At 39.2% G+C, this 17,245-nt stretch overlaps 1 long non-coding RNA gene across 1 annotated transcript in view; it reads right to left on the bottom strand.

The window, feature by feature from the left end:
- Window positions 1-5,177: 5,177 nt before the first annotated feature.
- Window positions 5,178-17,245, bottom strand: part of LOC130080293 (uncharacterized) — a 52,558-nt gene continuing 40,490 nt past the window's right edge. The window contains exon 3 of the long non-coding RNA XR_008806664.1: window positions 5,178-5,699. This is a non-coding gene — a long non-coding RNA (uncharacterized LOC130080293). The remainder of the gene's footprint in view (window positions 5,700-17,245) is intronic.

Raw genomic sequence — 17,245 nt, 5'->3', positions numbered from 1 at the left:
CACTTCCGTTCCTGACGCGCAGACTCAAAGCGACTCAAACTAAGCTTGATGACGTGAGCAACCTGTCTGACAGACGTAAATCTTCTAGTAGCTGTGCGTGAAAATTGCCAAAGTTAATCTTGCAGAGACGGGGAACTTGAGCAAAGAGTTCTTTGGCGTGAGTGAGCAGGAGTAAGTATTCCGTTGCTTTTATGGACTCATTATCTATGGGCTTCTCCCTTGACGGGACGTCCCCCCGATTGCCTGCAAACATCTCCTCCTGTCTGTACGGTAATTTCTGTACAGCGCGACAGAGAGTCGAGTGGTTATGACGCAATTGTTAGCCTATTTTTACAAAAACTGTTTCTACGGGGCCATAATGTAACATAGAAGGTAATGGAGACCTTTATACATTGTCGTGTTTCTTTAGAAATAAATAATGGACAAATGAAGTCTTTAAACGCCTCAGATGTAAAGTTATTCGCTGTCAAAGTGACGCCAAAATGAATGGGAGTCAATGGAAATGCTAACGCAAGTGAAGTTCTGCTACAAGATGGCGGCACCCGGCCAGCTTCAACTTGCGGTCGATGGATTACCCCCTTGGTAAAACGCAGCGCTCATCACTGTCACTTTTTAACCAGCCGTCCAATCACAGTGGAGGAGGGGCGGGACTAATACCACACCGACCAACTGTCACAACATTTTCTGTACAACGACAACCAGCAGAGCTAACCGAACAAAATGGATGAAAAATACATTTTTAGTATGATGACACAAATTATCTGCGAAATCAGTTACAAGTAAACTGTGCTGGGGATATTCTGTATCATAGCAACGAAGTGTCTCAACTGAAATAACGCTGCGCTGCCAAAACGCTCTCAAGCGCCCACAGCTAGGCGTTTTCAGCAGAGCGTCTAGCGTTTTCAGCTGGCTAAAAACGCTTTGGTGGACACACGGCCTTAACATAAAATGACCTCAACTCAGATACATTGTATAATAAAACCCAAACTGAGCACTAAAATTAGACACATAAAATTAATTCAACAAATCTCTTGCTGTTTAGTTAGCAATAACCCACATTATAGCATGCTAAACTTTCATGCAAAAGCTCCACTCTTTAGCACAATAGTAACCTCAGAGACATAACTGGAACTCTTCTAAACTCACAAATACTAGAACATTAAAAACTAACAAATCCTCTATTTTTATTCTTTCTCAAAAACACACATTTCATTTCAATATTTACTCTCCCAATCCACTTTCAGTTAGCGCAACATTATTAATGTTGTTCCAGCACAAATGAATTAACTGCCCTTTTTCATATTTAAAGGGATGGTGCACCCAAAAAAATTAGATTCTGTCATCATATACTCACCCTCGTGGTTTTCCAACCCGATCTCACGACCAATTCGTCCGAATTTGACGAGTGATTAAAAGATGGCTAATTCGTAACAATTCGTACGACCTCACTCGTACGAATTAGTACGATTTTTGCTAAAACGTACATATTTGACGAGTTGCCCAATTCGTATGAATTCGTACGAATGACCTACCCCTGACCCCGCCCCTAAACCTACCCATCACGTGGGTTTAGACAAATCGTACAAATTCGTACGAATGAGGTCGTACGAATTCGTACGAATTAGCCATCTTTTAATCACTCGTCAAATTCGGACGAATTGGTCGTGAGATAGCGTTGGGTTTCCCGAACTTGAGTTTCTTTCTTCTGCAGGACAAAAAAAAAAATATATATATTTTGAGGAATGTTGTTAATCAGTTTGGATTCCTATTGACTTGCATTGTATTTTTGCCCATACACTGGAAGTAAGTGGGAACTGAAAGTGTTACCAACATTCCTCAACATATCTTCTTTTTTCTTTCACAGATGATTTCTTTCACAGCTCATTTTAATTAAGTAAACTGAACAAGGAGCAAAAACTATTTAGTTAAGTGTAAAACGGGCAAAACTTTTCTGACCTTACAGCCATGCAGGACAGATGCAGCACGACAGATTGCTGGGGAATGTGAGGCATATTTTAAAAGAGGAAAGCGTAGCGAGAGAGAAGGAGAAGGACCACGGCCCCTCCAGCCCTAGAGAGAGCAGAAAACAGGACAAGGTTAATGTACTATGACAGACAGGAGCCAACAACTCTCTTTAATGTTGTCCCGTTAGGACGCCCCCGGTGCAAGCATCTTTCGCATCCTTTAGGAACCTCTCTGCCAACAACTGGTGGGGGAGAGAGCTGCGGACCAGCTGCCAAACATGACATTTGCTGGCGAGGGCCACTGAACCTCAGCAGGTGACATCTGTGGAACAGCCTTTCATCCCCCGTGCCTGGCAGTGGAAGGGTACCTGCGCGAGGCCCCGGAGAGGGAGAGATGAATGTGCTCCTTCTCTCTCCCCCAGCTGGGGCTCCGCGTAGCCACAGGGCCGGGGCGGCCCATGCTCCCCGGCTTCCAGAGGCAACATCTGCACCCAGTGTTGCCTTTGTCCCCATCAGCAACCGATAACATGTGGCCTTCCAGCGCAATTTAAACAGGGGCTGATCATTACAGGGATGAATAAATACTATCATCATGAGAGTTTATTGCTTCATATCAGCTGTTTGATCAAATATGTATAACCGAGCCAGGCGGCTATGAGACGAATATCAAGAGCTGCCCGATCGTGTGCTGCGATGGTGATTTGTAGGGAAAGTAGTTGGCAGCGGATCAGAAAAATATTTCATTTAACAGCCACTGACATGGACGAGGACGTTAAGAGCTAAATATCAAGGTGCTTTGCAGCTTGATGTCTGTTATGAAAAATGGCTCTTCGCAATGCCTTATAATGCACACTACCATGAGTCGTATTAAAGGCAAGTCAAGAAACATTTGTATAGCATATTATACAATACAGATTGTTTCAAAGCAGCTTCAAATTAGTAAACAGGAAAATAATGATCAATGATGGAAAATTCATCAGATTTAAGACAAATTCAAATGATCTGCAAAGAACGTCTACAGAAGACAATAGTGTCATTATGCAGCTCAAGTCAATTCAATGTTGATTCAATTCAGTTCAATAACAGTGTCAATGCACCAAAGTTAGTGTCATTGGTTATTAAAGTAGGGCTGCAACAAATTATTATTTTGATAATTAATACAATTAATCAATGATTATTTCACTGATTAATCAGTAGGCTTTGATTATCCAGCTTTTGCAATTAGTTCAAATATTGAGTTATACTACCTATTCTAACTAATAAATGTCTTTTAAATGAACTTCGAGTCAACTGAACAGACCATCAGACTCTCCTTCAGGTTTTTTGTCCTCCTCAGAAGTTATCAATAGTCCAACTGCTACAATGACTGGTATTGTGCTTTTATTAAGGCTGGGCATTGACACAAAATTCTATTCATAAGCTTGCAATTGGATTACGATATAGATTAAATATCAATTAATTTGGATATATACATGATAAGGTACAGTACAAGGAAAAAAAGTAGGAAAAAGGAAAAAACTTTTAAAAATGCTGTAAACTATACAGGGAAGGAACCCAGTCATTTGGTACATTACTATAATATTAAAGGTTAAAATAAACAACTGATTCAGATACAATTTCATATAATGCAGTTTTTATAATAATAAATAATAAAATAACTTTTTAATAGTAAAAATAAGAATATGTAATATGGTGTATATTTTAAAAAAAATACTTCTTAGTTAATTTTTCTAACTATCGAGTCATTGTCATTGAATGGCTTTCCTGAGGTAAAGATAAGATTAAACACTGATTGAGTGATTACATGAGACATGACTCATTTTAGTAAGTTGTAGGCCTACTGTATCTTTCAACATCTATTCTGATTCATGTTTATTTGGTGCTATAACCAGTAGAGAAGAGAAAGAGATGATCAGTTCACGTACTGCCTGAACTGAGTTGATATATTGATGTCTCACGATACATTAAACAGCGCCAAAATCACATTTATGTATTGCTCTTCTTCTGTTGAATTACATTCAGAAAGGCTGCATTACAGTATTGCGCTACAGCGCCCCACTGGTCAAACCACGTCGTTACAGCCCCGTATACTATTCGACAACAACAATATTTGTTGATTATGTCGTCTAATAGTTTTAGCCTTATATTAAAGACTACACCACAATCATGAAAATAAGTAATATAATTTATTAGCCTATATCAGTAGTCTGTCAATAGCTGCTAACCAACATAGCAAAATGGTGCATTAATATAGAATGCGTGGTGCATTTTATAATGGCCCTGAACATGTTATCACATAGGCTAAGTGTTACCAGAAATTGTAGGCTAATTTTGTTTGTGCATGTATAAGGGGGGAGGGGACGGGGGGGTTGGTCTGTAATCAGTAATCAATTAAAACAGGTCTAGCATCAATTGCACTTGCTTACATTCTGGTGCATTTGTCTTTGCTCAGCAACTTTAAATGAATGCTAATTACTCTGACACCGGTTGCACTTGCCCCGTGTCTCTGATGTCACTCAGTCTCCACGAGTTCCTGACAGCATTTCTTCCAAATGTGCTCGTAATTGGCAACCCATGGTGAACTGACACACACAATTAAATCCAATTCTCATCATGCAGCCTTTACATCGGGTCAAGTTTAGAAACCATTATACAAATTGAGGGCAGACATTTACTAAGCGTTTCATAGTCCTTGAGAGTCTTTGTCTGCATGGCATTTAGGTAATATGGCAATCTTTTTTTTTTTCTACAGTTTTTGAGTCAAATTGAATAATTATTGTGATGAGTGGATCTCACAAAAATATGACCAGGTCACACCAAAATAAAAAGGAAAAAATTATTACCCTTTAATATATAGGCCTATATTATTTTTTTTGCATTCAATTCTCCAATAAGATTTTTCGATGACAGTCAAACACATTTACCCTGTAAAATCACAAGTTGTGAATTTTTTTTTTTATTGATTGAAATCAGCATGAATTAAAGACAGCAACAAACACTACCACTACCACCATATAAGTATAATTGTTGTTTTGCATTACAATAATGGGAATTTAAAGAAAACTAATTGTCATGAAAATTCAGGTCACAAAATATTTTTTTTTTACTTCATATGACCAGAACATGAGGTAGGATTTTGTGAGAATAATCTATATAACTTATTAAAAATATTTAGGATAATCTATTTAAAAAAAGCAAACTTAACAGAACCTTTGTTTACAGTCACGAGGGCCATCTTGAGGTGCTGTGGTCAGATGGTGTTTGTGCAAACATGGGGTTGATGGGGCAGAGAGTGAACATGCTTCCCAAAGCTTTGCTTTCATCTTCATTTTCGGTTTTGACCCAGGTTAACGTCTCCTCGATGTTTCCACATAGGTGGGCCGCTGTACACCCGCAAGTGCCATGTTTAAAAAGGGCTTCTGCCTGCTGTTCCCCTTCCTCTGCCACCTCCCTGAGTGTGAACCTCAACGTGTTGGCTTGCAAACAAAGCTCAACATGAGGCGTGCTAGAAATGAAAGGAGGCAAAGGAGATGAAAAGAGCAGAGAAGAGAGGAGCGCTGCGCCCTCCAAGAGATCCACACATGTGCAGACTCTGTGCAGAAGGGTGAGATCGTCATGCTAAAGATAGTGGTGCTTTGACAGCTCCCAACATCTTGAGTTGAAGTGTGCCATGTGCCGAGTGTCTCTCAACTACTTCAGTCAGGTTTGCAGTCTTCCTTTCCAGTTTCATGCTGTCTGAAAAAAAAAAGAGAAATATACAATTTCATCATTCATTTTAAAGTGTCCGTGACCTCCTGTCTTTTACACAAAGACCTGGTGATACTCTTGCCAGTGTGATTTACTACCAGCTTCCAGAAGTCTGCTTTAAGGTGTCACAGGTTGCATATGAATAGGCCAGAACTATTGTCAGTAACACATCTTCCTACACATTTACAAATGCATAAACTATTAACTGAGGGCATGTAAATTGAATATAGTACATAGCATTTCCATCCAAATTTGCTTTCACACAGACGACCTGCCAAGAGGCTGTTAGTTTCTTGAGAGTGAAGGGCAAAGGATTAAAAACATTTCAAGAAAACCAAAAGGAAAAAAAAAACACGCATAACAGTAAACGAAAAATATAAAGGCGTGAAAAACAAGGCATAAAAACACATACATTCATGCCAGTGTCATGCAAATGTGTTATGAAGTGTTATGAAACATGCATAGCTACAGGTCAGTAGAATAAATGGATGTTGTGCTTGATATGTAAAGGTCAATGACTTTTTATTTGCATCTATTAATTTATTTATAACTTTATACAAGACCTTTACAGTGAAGCATTTTTTTAATTTCTGAATTTTGTTCAATCTTTTAACAAAACTGCTTCATTAATTATAAAATAAAATTGTCCACCAGATTAAAGTTATGTGGTGCAATGAACATGCAGAATAATAATAATAATAAATACAACAGGAAAATATGTCTTAGAGAGGACCCTCATGTCATCAAATTTCTTAAAATATTAGATAACTTGAAATCTTTATGACACGGCAAGATTAGTTCAGGTTGTAAAATGTGATGTGGTTTGACTACTCAAAACCGCAATGATAGCCTATTTATGACTTAATACTTCATGATATTAGTAAAAAGAAAATTACTTTGACAAATATATATATCTATATAGATATATAGATATTGTACTTCAAGCTCAGCCGCCATTTGACCCTCACTCGGCTCATGAGGGTCACGCATGAGAAGAGAGCAGCAGAGGCAGAACACTGTCTCCACTTTAAACAGCCTCTCACTCACAGAAGACAAACCAGCGCTAATCCACGCAGAGACAGGGCATGCACGGGGGAAATATGTGTGTGTGCCTATTATGTTACTACGACAGATCTTTATGTTCTCAGAGCTGGTGTCTCAGTCGATACTGGTAGTGGTGGAGAGGAGATGGAGGAGATATGTCTGGCGCCTCTGGGGAGAGACTGCAGACCTTTTTGGGGGGTTTTGTGCCGTGTGTTGAGGCAGGACCTTTGAGAGCGGGGTCCTAAGTACAAGTGAGAGGAACATACTCCACGGAGAACGTTTTGGCTGCAGTCCCTGTGAATCTGCCTGCTAAATGACTCTTGTTATTGTTAGCTAAATAGAGGATAGCACAGAGGATACCAGGAGTGAATGTAACATAGGAAGGCCGTCCAAAACACAGAGCAGACCCAGGTGAACATGGACAGAGCGTGTTTAATCAGCTCTTTAATGGAACTGTGACTTAAGAATGATAAACAAGCTGATGCAGTTTGTTAGAATTAAAATGATTAATGACAAATGAAACATGATAGTTCGTTTTGTTGCTTGCTGACGTTATAAATAATGCTCAAATGAAGGGTTTGGGATTTGAACAAACCCCTAAGCTTAAAGTCGGCATGAAATCAAAACTGACAAGTTTTATTTTTTATGGAATATTGCAGTATTTATTTATCTGTGCACATCATTATTATTTCTTCATGTTCCCTAATCTTTTTTAATCAAAATATCTTCCCCTCCCTCCGCAGTGACATCTCTTCTCTTCCCTGATGATGTGTTTACGGGCTGGACAACCTGTCACTCACATGACATCACAGCAATAGCAGCCATCCAATCAATTCCCCATGGACAAAATCAAGCCCCGCCCAACAGTTGTTCTTGTTGGAGAAGCCGTTTCACTCAGTCATACGTCACAATAGTGAAGAAAAGACTAATTGCTACTTTCCGTTTCATACCGCTTTTGTATTCAACTTTGGTGTATAACTATTCTTGCACTGTTTGTTTTACAGTCATGAATTATACCTTAAGTCATGCAGTTTGGGCCCTGTCCCAAATAGAAGTCCTCACAACTTTCTGCTGCGGAGCTCATGGACTCGGCAAAAGTGCGTATCGAGGGAGCATATCGGCCACAAAGGGGGTGCTCGCGAGCATCCTTCTGAAACCTAAAATGACAAATGGGACACCCTACGGTCTTGTGGACTTAACGGACATGCGGCGGCCATTGTAAGTTCACAAGACCACGAGCCTTGGGACAGGGCCTTGGCGAGGAGAGGTGTGCTATTACTTATGCAGGTGATTGGAAATATATATTTTTTTTTTTCTTGGCAGATGATAAGGTGGTCAAAACATTGCATTTACTTATATTGAAGGAGGAACACAAGTCATATCTGGGGACCAGAAGATCTAACACACTCTCATTGCCATTTGTTTTGGCAAATTGGTGGCTAATTCATAGAATTTGTATGATCTCATTCGTGCGTTTTGGTTTAGGCGTGGACCTTTATTCTTACAAAAATTTCCATAGAAATCACATCATACAAACTCATACAAAATCGACATCTTATGAAAGTCATTTTCTCAATAGATAGGGTTGGAAAATCATTATTTTTTGTAGGGCATTGCAACCGCATAGTGTCAGATTAAATGTTTTGAAAATTTTGAGGGTGATTTTACACTAGGCTTGTTTGCTGTGGTTCAAGCCTGGGCGTGATTGTTCCCATTTATTTAACTAAATACATCATAATCAGCTAAAACACATGCGGAGGTTACTTTACTTCCTGAACACGTGCGCACCCGAGTCCGTGTTGCTTTCACATTAACGAGAACCACATTAACCACCTCCTCCAGGTAGTCTCGGATTCGGGACAACAGTGCGACCCCGTGTCCGCATGACAGCGTTCACATTAGCGATTTTTCATGCGAACCGTGCCTAAACTCCAAGTGTGAAGCACCCTGAGATAAAAATTTTTATCTCCCTGTCATGATTTGATCTGGTTTCCAAGTTTGTTCCTTCCCTCAGCTACTGATTCTGTTCACCTGTTCTGTTAATTAGTTCTCCTTTTTTTTTTAAGCCCTGTGTTTCCAGAGATCATTGTTTGGGTTCGGCAATTCTTGGTTTGTCCTTACTCCTGAGTTTCCTGGTGTTTTCTGAGTTGGATTATTAAAGACTGTTTCCTCTAGTTCCTTGTCTTCGTACGCTAACTACTACCAAGAGTGACACGTAGCAAACTAAAAACTATTTAGAACATTTTAGAAACTGTATAAACTAGGGCTGTACGTTAAACGCGTTATTAACGGCGTTAACGCAAACCCATTTTAACGCGATTAATTTTTTTATCGCGCGATTAACGGTCTTTTTGGCCTAGCAAACTTTGTAGTTTTTTTCACATGCTTTTGCAACAGGACGCGAATGAAACCCATTCATTTCAATGGCTTGTGCCACGCGAGGACGTTTTGTTGCTTCGTCGACCAAAGCGCAAGCGCAGCGGCGCACACACCGCGGTAAAAAAAAATAGTTCAACTTTTGCCGCTGTGACGATTACTAGCGCAGCCAATAGAAACGTTTTGGCATCCAAAAAGTTTTGAAAACTGGCGGAGCGCCGCGCATTCCACGTCCTGTCTGAAAGCACCAGATCTACTTGTTGCGAGCCGGCCAAATAGTAGGTTAACGTTACGTTTTGAGTGGATGACGAGCGCGAAACGCCAAAATGGATGCCAATAAGATTCTGAATTGAAAGTTTACTTTTAAAAAGTTGCCAAATGGTCCTATTGACAAGACCAAAGTGATCTGTGTATTTTGTCGTTGTGAACTGAGCTATCATCATCGCAGCACGTCCAGTCTGAAATACCACTTGATAGCCAAGCGTACACACACACAGCTGATGCGAATTCTCCGCCCCCTCGTCAATATCAGGACCTCGTCAGTATTTCTTTCACCCTTTTATTGATGGACAGTGTTACATTGTGTGAGAGATTATTTGCTCCAAGTGAAAATGTTTTAGTGTGAAATTGAACACAGTATATGCCAATGTTGTTTTCAATAAAAAAAACATTTGCACAAAGCAAGCCGATCCACTTTTCCATGTTGATAAGAGCATTAAAATTAGAAAAAATAATGGGACAAAAAGAAATCAAGAGACATTTAGAATAGATAAAAATGTGCGATTAATCGAGAGTTAACTGTGACATTAATGCGATTAATCGCGATTAAATATTTTAATCGTTTGACAGCACTAGTATAAACGCAATATGCTATAGCACACGTATGTTTCCACTTCAACTGGTAATCTGTTGTTTACAAACATCTGATAATCATCTTTAAATAGGCAGTTTTAAATGTTGTTAAATCATAAACATTTTCCAAATGTCTATTTAACATCTGACAGGTAACGTCTTAGATATGTATTGCATATTCATCTTTCTGATGAAAACACACACATATAAAATAGTCTCTGATATACACTACCGTTCAAAAGTTTGGGGTCGGTACGATTTTAAATACTTTTAAAAGAATTCTCTTCTGCTAACCATGGCTGCGCTTATTTGATTAAAAATACAACAAAAATCAGTTATAGTATTAAATATTATTCCAGTGTAAATCAGCTGTTTTCTGTGTGAATATATAGTAAAGTGTAATTTATTCCTGTGATCAAAGCTGAATTTTCAGCATCACCAGTGTCAGTGTCTTCAGTGTCAAATGATCCTTCACAAATCAGTATAATATGAGGATTTGATGCTCAAGAAACATTTATTATTATTATCAATGTTGAAACAGTTGTTGGTCTGTCAGTTGTACAGTTTTTTTTTTTTTTTTAGGATTCTTTGATGAATAGGAAGTTCAAAAGACTTTTGTAACATTATAAATGTCTTTACTGTCACTTTCGATCAAATTAATTATTCCTTGATAAATAAAAGTATTGATTTCTTTCCTCCAAAAAATAAAAATAAAATTCTCACTGACCCCAAACTTTTGAACGGTAGTGTATGTGGTGCTATCTGGTAACCAACCAAAACACCCTATCATTTTGGAGGTGACTTTCACACAGACTAGCACCACTCACAGATAATGTAAAAATCTACATGTTTTCATCCACAGTTAAAATGTAAAGTAAAACGTTATAATAACCTGTGATGACCTTGGTCAGGCAATTCACATACGTTTTTTCAATAAACTGAGTTTACCCTCATAATTTTCGTTAAAATGATTAACGGTTCTACTTAATGGAACTTTCCGTGCAATAATTCTGTGAGCTCTAATCCTCTCACAGTGAAAGAGCTCTGCTTTGATTTGGATCACCATGAATCTTTGTGAGAGCTCTTATGAACCTCATCTTTGGTGGGCTGAGAGTGGTGCCCTGCTGTACACCCCTGAGAGAGTAAACATACAGAGAGAGGCTCCAGTCTCTGAGACGCAGATGCCCTGAGATGGCCTTCATATCCGATTAGCTCACTGGATCAATATTTGGCCCTACTTCAGTCTAATATACAGCAATATGACATAAATAAATAAATAAATAAATAAATAAATAAATAAATAAAGACAATGGCAGATTGCTGGATCAAACATTACCAGTTCAATTGCTGGTATTTAGGAACATTTTAATTCCATTTAAATTTCTCATTTTGTGTCCTAAACAGTCTGCCATTATGAAGCTGATAAAGCGATTTACAATTGATATTTTAATATATATAAAATATTGTCAAATACATGCCACACATATTTCTGTCATCATTTACGCATCCTCAAGTTGTTCCGAACCTGTATGAATGTCTTTCTTCTGCTGAACACCAAGGAAGAAAAATGTTGGTAACCAAACAGTTGATGGGCCTCATTGACTTCCATAGTATTTTTTTTTGTCCATACTATGGAAGTCAATGGGGTGTTTAATTGGTTCAACTGTTTTGTTTATTCAACTGTTTGATAACCAATATTCTTCAAAATATACATTTTTTGCGTTCAGCACAGGAAAGAATTTATGGAACTTGAGGGCGAGTAAATGATAAAATAAATTTCATTTTTGGGTGTACTATCCCTTTAAAGGGGTCATATAATGGTACATGCACTTTTTCAAGTTGATTGTACTGAAATGTGTGTTGGCAGTGCCTGTACACAACCATCATAAAATTATAAAAATCCATCCAGTGTTTTTGTTTTAATCTCCTTATATGTTTTCCCCTGCCTCAAATCAAGCCGTTCGACCGTGTGACGTCACACGGTCGGAAGCCCCTCCCACGATTGTTGATTGACAGCAACGTTTCAACACAGACCCCGCCCTCGCTCGTGAGGGAGCTGTCAATCATAGTCCCCGCGGACCGGCGCGGTCATTGTTGATATGCTGGAGCACTGTCTATGAGCAGAATGGCGTCTAAGCGATTGTGGTGTTCTGTTCTTGGGTGTAATAACGAACACAGCAGTCATTTTAATGTTCCTAAATCCGAACCGCTGAAGACGCAGTGGCTGAGTTTGTTTTCGAAGGGAATATTCCCCACGAGCAACGTCAATGCTCTCATGTTTGCGCGAATCATTTCTCACCAGACTGCTTTATAAACGAGGGTCAGTATAAAGCTGGTTTTGCTAAGAAGCTGCTCATGAAAAAAGGATCGGTACCAGATATTCGTGTTCCTGCTGAATCTCCAGAAGAACGGAAGTGAGTGTAACGTTTTATTAAACTTTATATTAATATATTAATCTTTGCAAATCGCTAGCTGCACGCTTCACAATGAATGCGTCTAAGGTTTACACTTAGGGTACATTACGGCATGTTTTCTATGTATGACGTTCTCAATATAATTCATAATCCCACGTTTATACTGAACAACGCGTTATGGTTATTGTGTTATTGTGTTACAAACGGTGTAGCACAGAACAGAGAGGCGGGGTGAGCAAAGCTCATTATCATTTAAAGTCATATGCACTGAAACGGCGTGCTGAAAACAGAGCTGTTTTTGACCAGGTAAAATAAGTGTTTTCTTACAATACTAATGAGAATTTTTAATTAAAGTATATTACAAACTTTTAATTTAGACCCTAAAGAATCATATTAGCTTGTACAAAAATGGCATTATATGACCCCTTTAAGAACTTTGATCCTATTTTATCTCTGCAACCGATTTTTATAAGCAGTAATTTTGCAACTCATATTTTCCATGGTCATACCTACAAATTAATATGCAACACTCCTTTTATTTTGCATTTCAGTCAAGTGTGAGCGTGTGATACCATTTCCCCTTTGTGCTTCACTTTTCTGTGCGTTTCAATTTATGCCATTGTTTTGACATGGGGGTGGAGTCAAGGGACAGGGGCGTGTACAACGGGTTTGGCCACGCCCCCTCAAAGTTACATCATCATCTCGAGATGCAGATCACAACAGATCAAGGCACTGTGGCTAAGCAGAGGCATGCGGGTGGATCGTTTCGTTTTATTCACTAGCATTAAACCGTGCATGATTTCGTTAACTAAGGCTACGTTTACACTGCAGGCTGAAACGACCCAATTCCGATTTTTTTGCCCCTATGCGACCTGTATCTGATCTTTTCATGACAGTCTGAACGACACAGATCCGATCTTTTCAAATGCGACCCAGGCCACTTGGGTATGTGGTCCAAATCCGATATGTATCCGATCTTTTGAAATGCGACCTCAATCTGAACGGCCAGGTCACATGTATCCGACCCGCACGCCATTGATATGCGACAAACGTCATAATTCTGCGTTGAAGTAGGCGGGAATGAGAAGATAAACAAGTTTGCTATCGTACGATAGCACGCACCTGTAGCTAGCCACTACACTCCAACGCGTTGCACTGTTATGGTCCGCCGCAGACGTGTCTCTTCCCGTGACAGAGTTAATCGAAGGTGCTCAAACATAATCGAAGGTGGATCTGGTCATTCGGAAGTTACTGATGAATTCTGTATTAGTGAAGCCACTCACATCAGTATCCCACCACTCCTGGCTGCGACTCCGCACCCACACAAAAAACTTTAATATTGCTAAACGAGCTCCACTGCTGACATTCATGTTTAGCTACTTCCGCAAACAAGTGACGTCGTTGACCGTTGAGTACTCTTCTGCGCATGCGGGTCACGTCTGGGTCATTTCACGTTCACACAGGAGATCACAAAAGGTCGCATTTAATTGGAAATGTGAACGCCTTGCAAAAAAATCGGATTTGAGCATTAAGCCCCTGCAGTGTGAACGCAGCCTAAATGTGTATTAACAGCGTTTGCTTAAGTTAAAGTTAGAGTTAAAGTGGTGTTTATTATTAGCCGTAGGCTACTCCTAATGTGCACTGTCTGAAATAGCCAGCATCTGCTGTTTATTTCTTGCAGTGTGCATAGTTTTACTGTTGACAGATTATTTTGTTTAATTTTATAAATAAATACTTATTATTGTCCACACTGCCCCATTCCCACCTCTCCAGACGGTATATGGCTCTAATTGTTCTTGTCTTTATTATATTTACTGATGCCTTTCTAGTCACTGTTTTAATGCCTCATTTCTTTGATCAAATTTCTCTTGGATCAAACTTCTTCTTGGATCTATATACATAAAAGGGCATCAGTAATGTCATAGACAGACACCTTTTGGAGGTTATTAGGTCAGACGATGACCTATATGAGGAACATGACTGTACAGGAGGAGATACACAACCTATGGAGCAAACATGACGACACATCCTTACACAATGCTAAACTAATTCCGCGGTGTACACCAAAATGAGGTCAAAAATCTCCGTAGCTTAAAACACAGATCTAAGCATTAAAAGAATATTAAGGGAGTACAGAGTAGACCACCTCCATTGCTTATATAGCTGGAGGATTAAGGGCTTGTATGACAGAGTTTTAAGAAGGACTGCAGCTTTTCCAAAGGCAAAGAGTTGGGTTACTCCTTATTAGGTCATTGATATTAATACACCAATGCTATTTAGGCATTACTTAAGTGTGCATGTGATCAATAGACTGCTTGCAAGAGTCCATGAGCAATTCAAACTGTCTACTCATGCAACAACAAACAGGTTGGTGGTCAGGTAGTGGAAAACCCTCAACACAAGTATTTGGGTTGTTACGTTTTATCAGCCCATTTCATCCCGGTGTACTATAAATGTTTAATTCATTGACTTAGAAGTTAAAAGGCAACATTCCTTCCACATAATCCAAAGGCAAGATCTGTTTTATTCTATTCATAATTCATCCCAATTATGTTAACTCCTTAAAAAATAGTGGGGCTGTAATTTTGCCCAGTGTGTACATTGTGTCTGCTTTGCATACAGATATAAATCAGAAGTGGCGGCCCACTGAAAGAGTCCAATAAAGCCGGCGAAGACTCCCAGTCAAGTAGATACTTTACACAGGCCCACCCTCCGCCGAGAGACTGCTTGGTTGAAAGACTGTAATTCCTCTGAAGGAAATTCATTAGGATTTGTCACTTCAACTAACCTGCAAGTCTTATATCACATGAACACACACAAACACATTAATTAAAACAAACAGCACAAGCATGACCGGCACCTCTAAAGACGACTGTTAATACAATAAATGTGCTGAAGATTTAGATGGGAATGAAAGGTTAGAATTTATGGTTAAAGTGTGTTTGGCTATGATTGCACTCTCTTGGTCCGGCGGCAGGGATTAAGTAGTTACAGAAGGCCTCCCACAATCCCCTTCCCTTGTTTGGAATTTATGCTGTGCTAGAACCAGTTTAACCAGACTAAATACTTAACCTGAGGACCTTTTAATACATCAAAATGCATACTTCATGTTATTAATTTTGGATAATAGTCACATTTCTGAAGGAGTGAATAAATGAATTGAATACTTTCTGATGAGCGTTGTGTGAACATTAAAGTGCCCCTATTATGCTCTTTCGGATATTACCTTTCTTTTACTGTGTACAGCTGTAATTGTAAATGTAAAAGGTCTGCAAAGTTTCGAAGATCAAAGTGCACAACAAATTGAGTTATTGCCTCCCAAAATAAACAACCGATTCTGAACTGCCTGAAATAATTCCAGTGTTACTTCCTGCACGAACCTATGTGGTTTGTAACAAATTTGCATAATGCCCACGCATGGTCTTCATTGGCTGCCCGCCAATATCTACTTTGACCCGCCCTCAAACACTATAGTTGTAGCTGAGGCCTGGAAGAGATTGATTCATGTTGTCGACATGTCGAGAGGACGCCGTTTTCTGTCCACTTTCCATGCATTTTCAAAGAATAAGGACTCGGGCTCAAATTTATACAGTAAAATTTACGCCACCGTTACTGTTTGTATCACTGTGTGTACAAGTGCTAAGGAAGCCTTCAGAGCTAAAATTTAGATATGGTAATGGTCGTTTGGTTTCCGACATGTGCTGTAAGAATACAACCAAAATACAACAGACTGGGCTGTCTGACCAATAAGCTCACGGAAAGGAGGGGTTTAGAGACTGAATACTTTATCGAACCATTTCAGACATGGTGAGAAAAAAGATGATAATCCAATGTATATTATGAGAAAACTAAAACTGTATACATGTAATCCTATTGTAGGAGACCTCCAAAACAAAATTAGGAACCTTTAAAATAGCATAATAGGGGCACTTTAAAAATGTTGTATAAATCATAATAAGTAACTCATTACGATACACTGGTACTTTTTATAAAAATGAATGCATTAAATTACTTTTGCATTATTTTTTCTCATCGTTCGCTAACTCAGATCCTCCTCCAGAATGGAAACTCTTCTTTTTTTTTTGTAAGTGTTGTAAGTGTATTTTTATCGGTCGGTCGGTCGGACGGACGGATGGATGGATGGAGGGATGGATGATTAAAAAATATATATTTTTTTTATGGACCTCATTGGGACCGAGCCCCTAACGCTGGTTCCAGATCAGAGCAGCTTTTACAGGCGCAGACCGCTCGTCTTTCAGAGGGGGCAGAGGGAGGTGAGGCAAGAGACAGACTAAGAGCGCAATACATCTGAATGTTCAAACAAATTATAGTTTTGTGCCACCTAAGTAAACAGCACTGGGCTCTTGGCCTGATGCAGCTGAGAGATATGGTCCTGCCCACAGAGCCACTGAGTCTAGACTCCAGATGTGCTCACACAAACACACACTATAACATACCCAGTTCAGTCTACTAGGTCACTGACATGGTAAAATCCCCTTACAGATATTCTGTTAATGAGGGCAGATTGAAGAACATGCTGTGCCTTATATGTGTGAAAACGGGGAGAAAAAAAAACTGTTGAACGCTGAGCAGTAAAACATGTTATCTTCTGTAATGCGTTCTGGGGAACACTTGCGACACTGCTGGGACACTTGAAGAAAAAGGGAAGCAAATTAGAAAAACGTTGATTACTAATTACATATTCATTTTTATAATCGTTTGGAGAGATACTATGATCAAGTCAATTACGTACGACAAGACGATGATGATTCTTACTTGATTAGGATTCACAGTGAGTGGCATCAATTTGAACTTTGAAAAACCTCTGAACGTGTGAAGTGACGCTAA

The sequence above is a fragment of the Rhinichthys klamathensis genome, unplaced genomic scaffold (assembly GCF_029890125.1).
Source record: "Rhinichthys klamathensis goyatoka isolate OS25496 unplaced genomic scaffold, OSU_Roscu_1.1 h1tg000032l_1, whole genome shotgun sequence".
Taxonomy (NCBI): domain Eukaryota; kingdom Metazoa; phylum Chordata; class Actinopteri; order Cypriniformes; family Leuciscidae; genus Rhinichthys; species Rhinichthys klamathensis.
The sequence above is the reverse complement of the archived record's forward strand: the minus strand, read 5'-3'. Positions and strand labels throughout refer to the sequence as shown.